Source organism: Nycticebus coucang, chromosome 23 (genome assembly GCF_027406575.1).
Source record: "Nycticebus coucang isolate mNycCou1 chromosome 23, mNycCou1.pri, whole genome shotgun sequence".
Taxonomy (NCBI): domain Eukaryota; kingdom Metazoa; phylum Chordata; class Mammalia; order Primates; family Lorisidae; genus Nycticebus; species Nycticebus coucang.
This window is the reverse complement of record NC_069802.1, coordinates 24720673-24733754: the sequence shown is the minus strand read 5'-3', so window position 1 is coordinate 24733754 and position 13082 is coordinate 24720673. Positions and strand designations below refer to the sequence as shown.

Below are 13082 nucleotides of genomic sequence, written 5' to 3'. Positions count from 1 at the left end.
AAGATAATTCTTTCCATTTAATTATCCATATAATTATCTAATTTGATTCATGCAATAAACTCTATGGAAAGTGGTATTAGTCCATCTGATAAGAAAACTGAGTATGGGTTTGGTGTCTGCAGCTCAAGCGGCTCAGGTGCCTGCCACATAAATCAGAGTTGGCAAGTTCGAATCCAGTCCGGGCCTGCCAAACAACAATGACAACTAGAACCAAAAATTAGCTGGGCATTGTGGCGGGCACCTGTAGTCCCAGCTACTTGGGAGGCTGAGGCCGGAGAATCGCTTAAGCCCAGAAGTTGGAGGTTGCTGTGAACTGTGATGCCATGGCATTCTACCCAGGGCGACAGCTTGAGGCTCTGTCTCAATAAAAAACAAAAAACAAACAAACAAAAAAACTGAGTATGAGTATGGGCAGGAGAATTTCCTGAGGGAAGTAAGATTTACTGAATGCCTACCATGTACCCAGTTATTTCATTAATTAGCACATCAATTCTCAAGAAAACCCTATTGGGTCATTTACATTCTCTATTTGCAGGTGAGGAAAAATGACTTTGTCCAAACTTGCCCATCTTGTCAGTGGTGGAGGCCCTAGACCTCAAAAATGGAGTTAGTTCAATGCTCTTTCATTCATACCCCAGCTGTCTTTTTTTTTTTTAACTATGGATATTTAACATTGGCTTAAAGCAGAACCAAAACTCAATGCAATATATGATACATGACAAAGGGGGAAAATTTAGGAAAATAAAATCGAAATATATTTCCTTATAAACAGATAACTGGAATTTTATGATTCATATGGTGTTGTCTTTTCTTGTACAGATAGTGTTAACAGGCTTTATCTTGTTCATGTTAGAGAAAGAACAAAATACATCAATCACACATGGAAACATTTTCTTCCAGTTACATTAGCTACAAAAACTTCTGACAAACCATTCGATTTGTACATGTTCTTCTCACCAAATGTGCATTTGATTTCATTTACATTCCACATCACTAGAATAAATGGCCCATTCATTTTCTTGCCTTACTTTCCTGAACTGCTACACATGTTAGCAAGCTAAGTAAAACTTAACCCAGGCCAGCAAAAAAAAAAAACAAAGAAAAACCCAAATTGTCAGGGCCAAAGAATCCTGTGAAAAATTAAACATAATTAGAAAGAAAAGGGTATTTGTTTTTGTTTCTTAAGTTCTCTTGAAGCTCACTCCATGCTTCATTTTCAATGTTCTCTTTGTTTCTTTTTTTAAGAGACAGAGTCTCACTCTATGGCCCTCGTTAGAGTGCCGTGGCCTCACACAGCTCACAGCAACCTCCAACTCCTGGGCTTAAGCGATTCTCCTGCCTCAGCCTCCCGAGTAGCTGGGACTACAAGCGCCCGCCACAATGCCCGGCCATTCTTTGGTTGCAGTTCGGCCAGGGCTGGGTCTGAACCCGCCACCCTCGGTATATTAGGGTGCCGACTGAGCCACAGGCACCGCCTCTCTTTGTTTCTTTTAATCCTGGAGTTAGAGCTTATTTTCCTTATAGAGTTGCAGCATCTGATAGAAGCTGTCTTGGCATTCTTTCAATCTCCCACATATTTTACTACCCTCGATTAATACATGATAGAAAATGATAGAGATGATGTGAAGAATGCATGGCAGGCAGAGAAATGAACACGAAAACATGGGCTGAGAAACGTCTGTGGAGTATGTGGCTCCTAATTTCTGATGTGAGTTATCAGCAAGGTAGGCCCCTATACAATCTGATCTCATGAAACCCTACTTTATATCCTCAGAGGCTCCCATTGGCCATCTACTGCAGGTTTCCCAAAGTTTTGGGGGCATGTGCGCCTCTTGGAAATAAAATAACAATAATAATGATTGTCCTTTCTGAGAGAGAAATGATAAAGAAATGGATCAACACCAATCTGAACAAAATCATCACTATATTTGGCCATTTTAACATTGATTTTTGAAGTGTTAAGGACATTTTGACACACTGAAAGAATTGTGATGAGATGAATGTATGTTATAGATTTGTTGAATAAAAATGATAAAAAACTAATACCATGGTAGCAATTATGTTATAGTATTGTGTCAGTCCAACTCAACACAAATGAATGACACCTACTCAGTCCATTTGTGTTGAACTGAAGGACCTTGGAGGCCAACACCACCAGCACTCTGCAAGGAGAAACAGGGGTTCAGCCCCCTCCAATGTCCCTCACTGGCTTTTATTGAAATCTCAGGCATGAGAAAATATAGTGCAGCAACAAGCTTCAAAGAGAGCCTAAAGGTTAAACAAAAAAGTAGTTGGGCTGTTCCCATAGCTCAGTGGGGAGGGGGCCGGCCACATACACAAAGGCTGGTGGGTTCGAATCCAGCCCAGGCCAGCTAAAACAACAATGACAACTGCAACAAAAAATAATAACCAGGCATTGTGGCAGGCACCTGTAGTCCCAGCTACTTGGTAGGCTGAGGCAAAAGAATCATTTAAGCCCAAGAGTCTGAAGTTGCTGTGAGCTATGATGCTAAGGCACTCTACAGAGGGCAACAGCTTGAAACTCTGTCTCAAAAAAACCAAAAAACCAAAAAAAAACAAGTAGTTTATTTTTAGCTACATGATTGAACTCTTAACACATTCTGTTTACTGCATTTCTGTCTTATTACTGCTAGTCTATGACTTCGGGCTGGGAGAATATGCTGTGTCTAGAGAGTATTGTTTTTAGTACTCAGGGCCAGCAGTGATGCTTGGCCTTTTCGCAGATTCTCTGTCCCTAGGGCCTAGCACTTTCAATCCTATGCTCTATCCTACATTTCCCCCATTTTTGTTTTTTAGAGCAGATTGAATTTATTAAAGGGAAATACAGGAGAGGGGTTTTAACTAGGTTGTTTTTAAAATAACCCAAGTTAGTATAATATGACCACATCTGTCTATCCATTTTAGAAAGTTCCTGAGACATTGATTACCTTCTATTCCAAGGTAATTTATTTGTAACCTGTCCCCACAACATTGTTCTATGTGCTTTAAACATAGTAACACTTTGAATTCTCATGACAGCTCTATGAATTAGGAGCTATTACTTCTATTTTACAGATAAAGAAACTGAGGCACTATAGGTTAAATAACTTGTGTAAGATCATACAGCTAGCAATATTGAAATGTATCACTATGTTTAAACTACCATAGCAAACTCTAATGACCCCCTCACAAGCTGCTAATTGCTTCACATTCCCTTTGGATACATACTTTGGGATTCCCAAACTCACCCCTTTTACTATTCAAATAGTTCATTTATTGATTAAAAACAACAACAAAAAAACCTACTTGCTATTACTCTCTTTGATGAGAAACTCCCAGAGAAAGGCTATACCCAATTTTACAACAAAGATTCTCCAAGCTTGGTTCCTGGGCAGTTTGTAAGGTGCCGGCCCCATATACCAAGGGTGGCGGGTTCAAACCTGGCCCTGGCCAAATTACAACAAAAAAATAGCCGGGTGTTATGGCAGGCGCTTGTAGTTCCAGCTACTCGGGAGGCTGAGGTAAGAGAATCGCCTAAGCCCAGGAGTTGGAAGTTGCTGTGAGCTGTGTGACGCCACAGCACTCTACCGAGGGCAATAAAGTGAGACTCTGTCTCTACAAAAAAAGGAAAGAATCTCTGACTCGCCAGCTTTAAATGCCTGGTCCTTGGCTTCAGCCTACATTTTCTCATTTAGCATCTTAGGGAGTGGCCGCCCCAGGTCATTATGATGACCACTAACTTTTGAGGATCCTAGTTCTACCAGGCCCTTCTTACAACCTTGCTTAGGATGCCCGTCTCTTTTCTGCATGCACCAACCCCCCATCTGGAGTTCCCCTGAACATGAGACGCTCTTTCACACCTTGCACCCTGAGCATGCTGTTTCCTGTGCTGGTCATGCTTCCTCCTCCTCCGGGTGTCTTTGAACTTCCACTGCAGTTAAGAGTCTGCTCAAAAGATAACTCTACGAAGGCTTCCTGGGCCTATCAGGCAAGAGTTAGGCATTTCGTCCATTGTAGACGTTAAACTCATGTCTCTATCCTAGAATAGGATTACACTGCAACTGCTCTGTGTCTCCTGGGTTCTTTGCACTATCCATGTTTGTCAGACACCAAAGCTGATGCCTGACCTGCAGTGGTGGGAACTCTAAACATGCTGTTTGAATAGACCATAAGTTAGTATGGCTGTTTTAATTCAATTGAGACGATAAATCATGTACATCAATTCTTTTGAAAAGAAGTTCTGGGCGGCGCCTGTGGCTCAGTCGGTAAGGCGCCGGCCCCATATACCGAGGGTGGCGGGTTCAAACCCGGCCCCAGCTGAACTGCAACCAAAAAAAAAAAATAGCTGGGCGTTGTGGCGGGTGCCTGTAGTCCTAGCTACTCCGGAGGCTGAGGCAAGAGAATTGCTTACGCCCAGGATTTGGAGGTTGCTGTGAGCTGTGTGATGCCATGGCACTCTACCAATGGCCATAAAGTGAGACTCTGTCTCTACAAAAAAAAAAAAAAAAAGAAGTTCTAACGTGGAAGAAAAAATTTTATTTGGTCAATTTTTTTTTGTCTTCTCGCACATTTATTCCTTTTTCTCCTCCTCCACCTCACCTTTTTTACGTTTTACATTTTGAGTAGTCACAAAATTGAGAAGATCTGGGATAGCATACTGTGAGAGAGCTAACTGCTCCACCTATGTGCTCCAACTGTTTCTATTTTACAGATAAAGAAACTGAGGCACCATAGGTTAAATAACTCGTGTAACATCATACGGGTAGCGATACTGAAAAGTTCTCTATTATTGAAAGGGAGGCAGTCACACACAAAGAAGCATATATTTATCTATCCTTTGACATGTAAATTTTGCCAAAAATGGTTTCCATAGATTACACTTTCACTGTACAAGCAACCCATGAAAATATTTGTTTCTTTACATCCTGCCAATAGTCTTTTCTTTCCTGAGGTTCTAGAATGGGGAGTATAGGAAATGCTAAGTAAGTGCAGCCTCAATACTGGTTTAACCCAGAAGAAAAAATGGTTTTTTGCAGAAAGCTAACACAGGTGGTTTTTCTTGTGGGCTTTTCCCCTCCTCCCCAGGCAGTCTGTACTAGGGCATGCACTGAGGGTCTAAACCAAATATTGTTTTGAACCCTAGAAAGCCTAGAGAGTGTTCAGAATCATTTCTACTCTCTTCCAATGTGGAAGACATTCTACATTCATTCTACACCTACTAAAATGCACCAGGCATCATTCTAGTGGCTAAGCCTTTAGTAATGAATAAAAGAGACAAAGTCCCTGTTCTTGTTAAGATCATGGTATCACAGGAGGAGGCAGATTGTAAGCTCAGTACACAAGCAGGATATATGGTATGACAGATTGTGGTAAGTGCCGTGGGGAAAAAAATATGGAGTCACTCTTGTGAAGGGTGGTCAGAGAAAGCCTCACTGAGGAGGTGACATTTGAGCAAAGACCTGAAAGGAGTTAGGGAATGAGTCACAGGATGTCTGAGGGAAGAGCAATGCCAGGTAGAAGAAAGAGCAGAGGGTGTGTTGGTGTGTCCCAGATACAGCAAGGAAGGCAACTGGTTAGAGCTCAGTGAGAGGAAGAGGAGGCAGCGAGGGTAGAGAAGTGGTGGTGGCAGTCAGAATTGGCCACCAGCCACATTTTGCAGGTCCTCACAGTGAAATGAAAAAACCACTAGAGAGTTCTAGAATGCTCCACAGAAAACAGACTGAAGGAAGGCAAGAATGGAAGAAGGAAGGATGGATGGCTTAGCAGACTTCTTTAAACCAGGTGGGAAATGAGATGGTTTAGACTAGACTAGTAGCCAAAGATATGTGAAAGTATTTGGATGGTAGTATATTTTGAAGGTAAGCCAGAATGATTTTCTGATTGGATCCCGTGTGTGGAGAGAAAGGAGGCAAGAATGACTTCTAGGTTCTTGGCTTACCTAAATGAAGAATGCAGTTGCCCTTTACTGAAATAGGAAACAGGCAAACCATGTTTAAGGTGAAAATGAGGAGTTATGATCACAGTTGTGGTTACCATGGCTTTCCAAGGACCTGGGGCTCTCAGAAGGCCATAGTTCCACATGAGATCACCATGACCAAAAGTACTTTCTTGGGATTGAGGCTCTAAGGACATTGTCCTACTCCTGAGCCATCAAGTTCCAAATCAGACATGAACTAAGATATTATTTCAACGTTCTTAAATTTTTTCTGTATGAAAAATATCAAAAAATAGGCAAACACACATAGACACATCCCTAAAAATTGTGGAAACAACTCAAAAACTCATTGTCCAGCAAATATCAAAATTTAATTCGATTCTACATATGTGGGTCTATATTATCAGCAAGATACTAGTTCCTGTGTCTGGTTAGCCTAGGGACAACCTAAAATGTGCCTGCCAGAAGAATGTGGCCAGGAACTCATTAATGATCCAAGAGTAAGGGATGCATTTAAACGTAGTCACTAAAGCACCCGACCAAACAATATCTAAATAGGGACATTTCAACAAAAAATATGGAAAAGTGAAGAAAAGCAAAACCAGTATTTCAAGTCATATTAGTGGGAGAGAAAAAAGAACAGAAACTGATCTAGGACTACTTCAAAAGGCTAAGAAGAGAGATTGGAGGAAAGAAATGAAAAAAATCGTGCCTCTGAACAGAGGCAGAGTTTACAAGGCAGCAGGGTGAGAGTGCAGAGCAGCATTTTTTTTTCCTAGCCGACTCAGAAGGCCAGAAAGTAGATTAGCAAGAAAATAACCAACTGCAAGAGGAGAGCAACTAAGTGAATCGCATCTAGTTTTAAAGCACGTGAAGTGGTGGCCAGACTAGGTGACTCAGAGGCATGACTCAAACCCGACATTGAGGCCGTCTGTCAGCTCCCGGAGGCGGGGGGCGCAGCGTCTAACACATTTTAGGAAAGTACCAGGCTCGTGGAGGCCCACAGGAACCCTCCCCGGGAGATCGGTCCTAGAGCCTGACCTCTCACTCTCTCAGACAGAAGCAGAGTCTAATCTCCTAGCTTTCCCCCTTCTTTCTTTAGGATTTCCCCCATCGCCTTTCTTCGACCTAGCGTCACCGGGCTTGTGCCGAGCGTTCGACACATCAGATCTCCTCCCCCGCCGCCTCCGCCTTGTGCGCCCAGCCACGCGCCCACCCGCCCCGCCTCCACGGCGCGCCGCTCCCTTCCCACTGCCCGCGCCTGCCGCCCGCTGCCTGGGCACGCGCGGCACGATCAGCGCCAGGAGCTGCGCTAGACAAACACCTGTCCCGCCAGGGCTCCGCGAGATTTGAGGCAAACGCATAGTCAACAGAGGGAGCGTTCTCGCGAGGTTTAGGAAATTTCCCACGGCCCGTGTTGTGTCTGAGCCGAGTAGTGGAAGGCGGTGGGAAGGAGTTGTAGCGTGAGACTGGGCTGCCCGCATTGGGCACATGCGCAATGCCGCTCGCGCGTGCCGCGCCAATCCTGCGGCGCCTTCAGCAGGTTTCGGGCGGCGGATTCCAGTTGTCCGGGTTTTAGGGCTCCCTGCGGGAGGCAGCGCTGAATCTGGGAATCTCTAGGGAAGGAAAGGGCAAGGGAGGAGGATGAAGGGGCGACTGCAGGTGGTGGTGGTGGTGGGGTCGGTTTGGGCCCTGCACCCTGCTATTAAATGCCGGAACAGGCTACGTTTACTCGGGGGCTTCGGTGCCCAGGCCGCCCAAAGTACGTTTGGGATAGTTAGCAGTGCCTTCGGCTGTGCCAGGCCCACGGAGGCCCGCTTCCCTGTGCAGTAGTCAGTCCCCTACATACACCTGGGCTCACACCCCTGGCGGCTGCTAAGCAGTTCTCGGGAGGCTCACGCAGCAGGCGGCTCCTGAACTGAGTCGGGGGTGGGAGAATGTGGCACTCCATTCTAGCGCAGTTTGCACTTCTGGAGAAAACTACTCGGCGCTCTAGTGGGTATATGAGAGGGGAACCTTAGGGTGTCGATGCTAGAGGCCTTATCCTGACTTCATCTTGCACCCAGGGAGAAGAAAGCTAAGGTGACAGAGCTCAAGTGCAAAAGTTTTCCGTTTACACAGCTCTGGAGGGGTCTCCTTACTAGCACGGGGGCCGGAGGAATGAACATAGTGCCTGGTATGTCACTCGCCCAAACCCCAGGGACCTCCGTAGCTCCTGTACCTAACGCCAAGATTAGCATAAAGGAGGCGCCCAGAGAACGTTCTGAATGAATGAAAAGAGCTGGGAACCCAGAGAGAGCGGGAAGCCACTTGGAAAACACCCATTTGAGGAGGTGTTTCATCTAAGCCTGTGAAACGCGGCAGATTTTCCCAGGACCCCTCCTCCCGTCCCCTCGGCCCCGCCTCCTGGCCCTCCATTCCGCGGTCGCGTAGTAATCCCCTCCGGTTTTCCTCAGTCTCCACATACATCCCTCAGGGCGCGTCCCAAAACCCGGATAACCGGAGCGCTCCCTATGGACCACACCGAGGGCTCGCCCGCGGAGGAGCCGCCTGCGCATGCTCCATCGCTTGGGTAGGTTTCCAGGGTAGGCAGCGAGCAGGATCCCCTACACCGCGGGCGGCGCGAGGCGTCTGGCTCTTCGCGGTGGTTGCGAGGGGAAAAGCAGCGCGGGGGCTGGGTGGAATCAAGGAGTGAGGAAAAAAGGAAGGGGCGGGGGAGAGGGACCAGGCAAGGCGTCGGGGGGAATCTCGCGAGGGTTGGAGTTTTGGCGAGAGTTTGTGGAAGATGGCGCCTGTTGTGACAGGGTAAGTCTGGGGGAATCAGAGCGCTGGGAACCGGGAAAGTTGCGGGCGTTTGGCAGCCTGCGGCGGGCGGCGGTCCGCGGTCCGCGGCGCGCTTGGCGTCTGGGGGCCGCGGGGGCGGCGTCGCGTGCGCAGAGCGCGGCGGCGGCGTGTGGCCGTGCGCTGCCGCTGTGCGCCGCCGTGGCTCGGGCTCCGGCGCGGGAGGGCGGGCGGCGGCGGCGGCGGCGGCGAGGCCGGCGGGTGCGGGCGAGAGTGCGGCCGGGCGCGCGGGGCCCGCGGGCGCAGTGCCTGCCGCGCGCTTCCCGCCTGCGCCTCCCGCGGGCCCTGCCTCAGGGCTCCGGGCAGCTTTGTTCCTCGCGGCCGTCGTCTCCTCCTCGCCCCTCTGCTGTCCCCAGCCCCGGGCGCTTTGTCTTTCTCCGCTGCCCCCCGCTACTCTACCCCCGGCCCTTTGTTTCGCCGCCTTAGGCGCTTTGTCCGACCGGTCGCGCCCCGCGTCCCTTCTCCATCTCCTCCCCTCCTGTCTTTCCTCCCGTGCCCCTTTGTTGTGCCCCCTCTTGTCGGCAGTCGGGAGACCTGCCACAGTCCAGGCACCAGATTCCTGCCTTAATGTTTCGTCCATTGTCTTTCTCCCGTGAATCTCCTCTCTTCTTAATGTTTGGTCCTTGATTACCCCCAGAGGCTTTGTCTTCCCCATCCAGAGGCTTATTCTTTTAGCACTCCCCCTTTTTCCCCATCAGCGGTTGATTTATCCACTACCCACGGTGTGTGCCTGCTGAACTGTCTTAGCCCGGGGGACTCCATCTGGTGTTTCACACTCTTGGATTTGTTGTTGTTTTGTGGGTTTGAGCGATGCATGGGATACTTAGTTTTTTCTGCACCCCTTTCTCTCGTGATTTTATGCACGTTCCCTCGCCTCGGGTGCCTTTCCTCTCGGAATTAAAGCGTCTCCGATTTTTATAGCTGTGTCTTTGGGCCCGTGGTGGTTTTACTTGGAAACAGTAGCTCTGGAAAAAGATCTGGTGTCTTGGTGGTTATTGCGCCCCCCTCCCCTTCAATGGTTTCTGAAGGCCTAGGCCAAGGGCAGCTGTCCTAGCTTTGCATCCAGGTTACCTGAAGATCAGTAGAGGGTATGGTGGGGCGTTTAGGAGGCGCAGGTATTTTTTTTTTTTTTTTCCTCCTGATGGTGTAGAGAGTAGGTTCAGACACCCACAATGGGTATTCATTTGATGTGTGAGAAGTTGAGTGAACTTTGATGTTAAAAATTTGTTTATGTTGGGGTGAATTGCAGCATTTTCCTGAATCTCGATGTAGAGTTATTTTACCAGTAACTCCTGCATCATGAGGAAAAAGAGAAGCATCCTACTTGGGAAATATAAATGTTTTACTTTTTCAGTAAGTAGTTTACAGTCATTTCCTTTTTGCTCTGTAGATGTGTGACAGCCACCACCCTTCTGTCCCAGCTTTGAGATTGAAGGGAGGAAAGCGCTGAAGACTGCCGTTTCTAGTGGATGGATATGTTTCTAGGGTTTTTGCGGATTATGTTAATACAGTTTAAAACCATATTTATACGTACTGCGTAATATACATACATAGCCTTTAGTGAGGTTATCTTGAAGATACTTCCTAGTGTTGAAGAGCTGTTAACTTGTTCCTATTATTATTATTGTTGTTATGGTAATAGAGTTTGGGGTTTTGTAGGGGAGTGGGGTGTGTGTGAGGTGTGGTGTATTTTAATGCTTGAGTTATTCTGGTACTTGGAATAAGAGGTTTTAGGTTTTACCAGTATTACTGTGCTGAGTATATTTTTCAGGAGTTTGTTTTTTCGCACTAGTTGATCACTATTTTTAAAAGATACGTTTTTCCATAAGATCATTTGGAATGTCATTTCATTTACCACTGTAGTTCTGCATAAAGTGTTACTGATAAGAGGATATGTAAGATCTACTCTAAGGAATGTCATTGTATTAGAAAGCCTTTTTTTTTTTTTTTTTTCAGTTTTTGGCGGGGCCTGGGTTTGAACCTGCCACCTCCGGCATATGGGGCTGGCGCCCTACTCCTTTGAGCCACAGGCGCCGCCTATGAAGCCTTTTTTTGTTATTCATATTGGCTGTAATTAGAATTAGTTTGAATTTTAATTAATGGAAAACTATAGTTTTCATGATACGTGACGTTTTTGTGAAAATGTGCAGTCTGGGTTCCATGAGTGAGTTTTACTAATAATCATTATTTGTCTTCCTTTAATCTCAAGGTAAAATCTTAAGCACACTGGTTGTCTCTGCAAGCAGACTGTAAATATTGTGTAGTAGTGGAAGATATTTGGCTCTGACTTAAGCATATAAGAATGATCCTGCAAACCTTGTAAAACACTTTTACAATTTGAGTTGTGTTTTTTTTTTTTTTTTTTGGTTTCTAAATCATGTAAGACCAAATAAAACAATACCTTTAAATTATAACAAATGGAGCATATTTAGAATATTTAATATTTAGCAGCATATTTAGAATCTGCAGGATGAATTGTGCTGGGAAACTAGCGTTCTGAATATTGACTGTTAAAACTTTTTATTTTTATCTATGCATACATACTGTGTAGAAAAGAATATAAGAGGTTCGCTTTCAGTATTTTTAGATTTGTTATAATGTATGCTTCTAGGTATTGATTTTATGCAGCTAGCTTTGTTAAAAAGTTACCTATTGCCTTATACCAGTAGATTTCTATTACTGTCTTTTAAGTGGGTATGATAAAAATTGCTTTGGGAAAAAGGCCATTTTTGCCAGATGTAATTTGTTAAATAATCTTTGACATTCTAAATGGGCAAGAAATTAGGAAAAAAATGTTTTGTTTGAAAGTTCTTACAGATCTTAATTCTGGTGTTCAATCATTTTTAGAAATTAAGTCATAAGACTTGGCTTTAAAGCACTATTTTGCATCCTGCATCCTCCTCATATTGAATTTCATGTTATTTCAACTGGGGGCAGTATTTTCTCATGGATTGACTAAAAGTTGTTATTTTTGGCATTTGACTTTGTGATTATTTCCAAGTTAGTCTACTTCCCCTGGGCCAGTTTCCTAACTGTAGTAAAATGGGAATTGTAATAATTTGCCATTTCTGTATAGGATTGCTGTGCTTTAAGATTTGCAGAGAACATCCTTGGATGAAAGGTGTAGCTAAGATCTAGGAATTGTTACTAAAATAAAGCTAATGTGAAATAGGTCATATTTTATAGGTAATCAAGTAGGAGGTTTTGAACTGAGTTTTTGGCGAGTCACAGTAGTGATAGTAGGATAAAAAAACAAATACGCGTTATAGTTTGAATAATAAAACATTTTTTTTCCCCATAAATTTACAGGGAGACAGACAAGTCAAATTATAGGGCGTTGTGTAAGAGACTGAAGAGCTGTCAAACTCAAATATAATAAAATATTGTAAAATTATCAGATGCCTTTCCTCTATTGATTTGTTTTCTGCATGTAGTAATACTAAAAAATGATAGTTGACATATTTTCACTGGACTCTAAGGCAAGTCTGTTGATAGTAATGCCTAGTTTTAAATATGCCTTGTATTTAATTGTTTGTCATTTGCTCTTAAGAATATTTTCTAACAACCAGGACTGTAATTTCAGACTTTTGGCCTTATGGACGTGTTTTGTATTTGGGGGACACTATATAGGTACAAACAAATAAAATCTTTTTCCTTCTCTGTTCTTGGTAGGTGATAACATGTCCCATCTGGTTCCCCAAGCCTGGATTCTTAATCCTCTCTCATCAACCTTTATCATTTAATCACTAAGAACTGATAATTTTTCCTCCTAAAATATCTCTTGAATCTGCTTCCTTCACCCTCACTGGTATAGTTTAGGAATTTTTTTTTTTTTTTTATCATTTCTTACCTGAATGACTACAGACATATTGACAGCATCTTTCTGCATCCAGACTCACCTTCTTTATCCAGCTGCCACATAGTTGCAGTACAGTCTTTCTAAAGAGCAAATCTGATTACTTCACTCCTTAGTCTAAAAACCTTTCAATGGCTCCCTCTAGCAGCTTTCATTAAGAGAGGCAGCAAAGTAGAGGGTTATGAGCTCACATTAGCCTTTAATCTGAACTGGGTTCCAAGTCTGTCTTTGCAATTTGAAACCTCTATGACTTTGACATGTTACCCTCTCCATCAACTGTAAGGTAAGTATTCCTAACTCAAAGTGTTGTGAAGATTCAGAGATAATTCATGAAAGCATTTAGAATTCCTGGCACATAGCAAATGCTCAAAAAATGTTAACTCGTGGCATATAGAATCTTCCATAATAATTTCATTTACCTCTTCTCTAGCTGAATTGTTTATACTTTTC

The 13082-nt window shown here is 44.5% G+C and overlaps 1 protein-coding gene across 1 annotated transcript in view; it reads left to right on the top strand.

Moving 5' to 3' along the window:
* The first annotated feature begins 8524 nt into the window (after positions 1-8524).
* RBPJ (recombination signal binding protein for immunoglobulin kappa J region) overlaps positions 8525-13082 on the top strand; it is a 93674-nt gene continuing 89116 nt past the window's right edge. The window contains exon 1 of the mRNA XM_053577516.1: positions 8525-8740. The gene's annotated coding sequence lies outside the window, so the exon portion shown is untranslated. The remainder of the gene's footprint in view (positions 8741-13082) is intronic.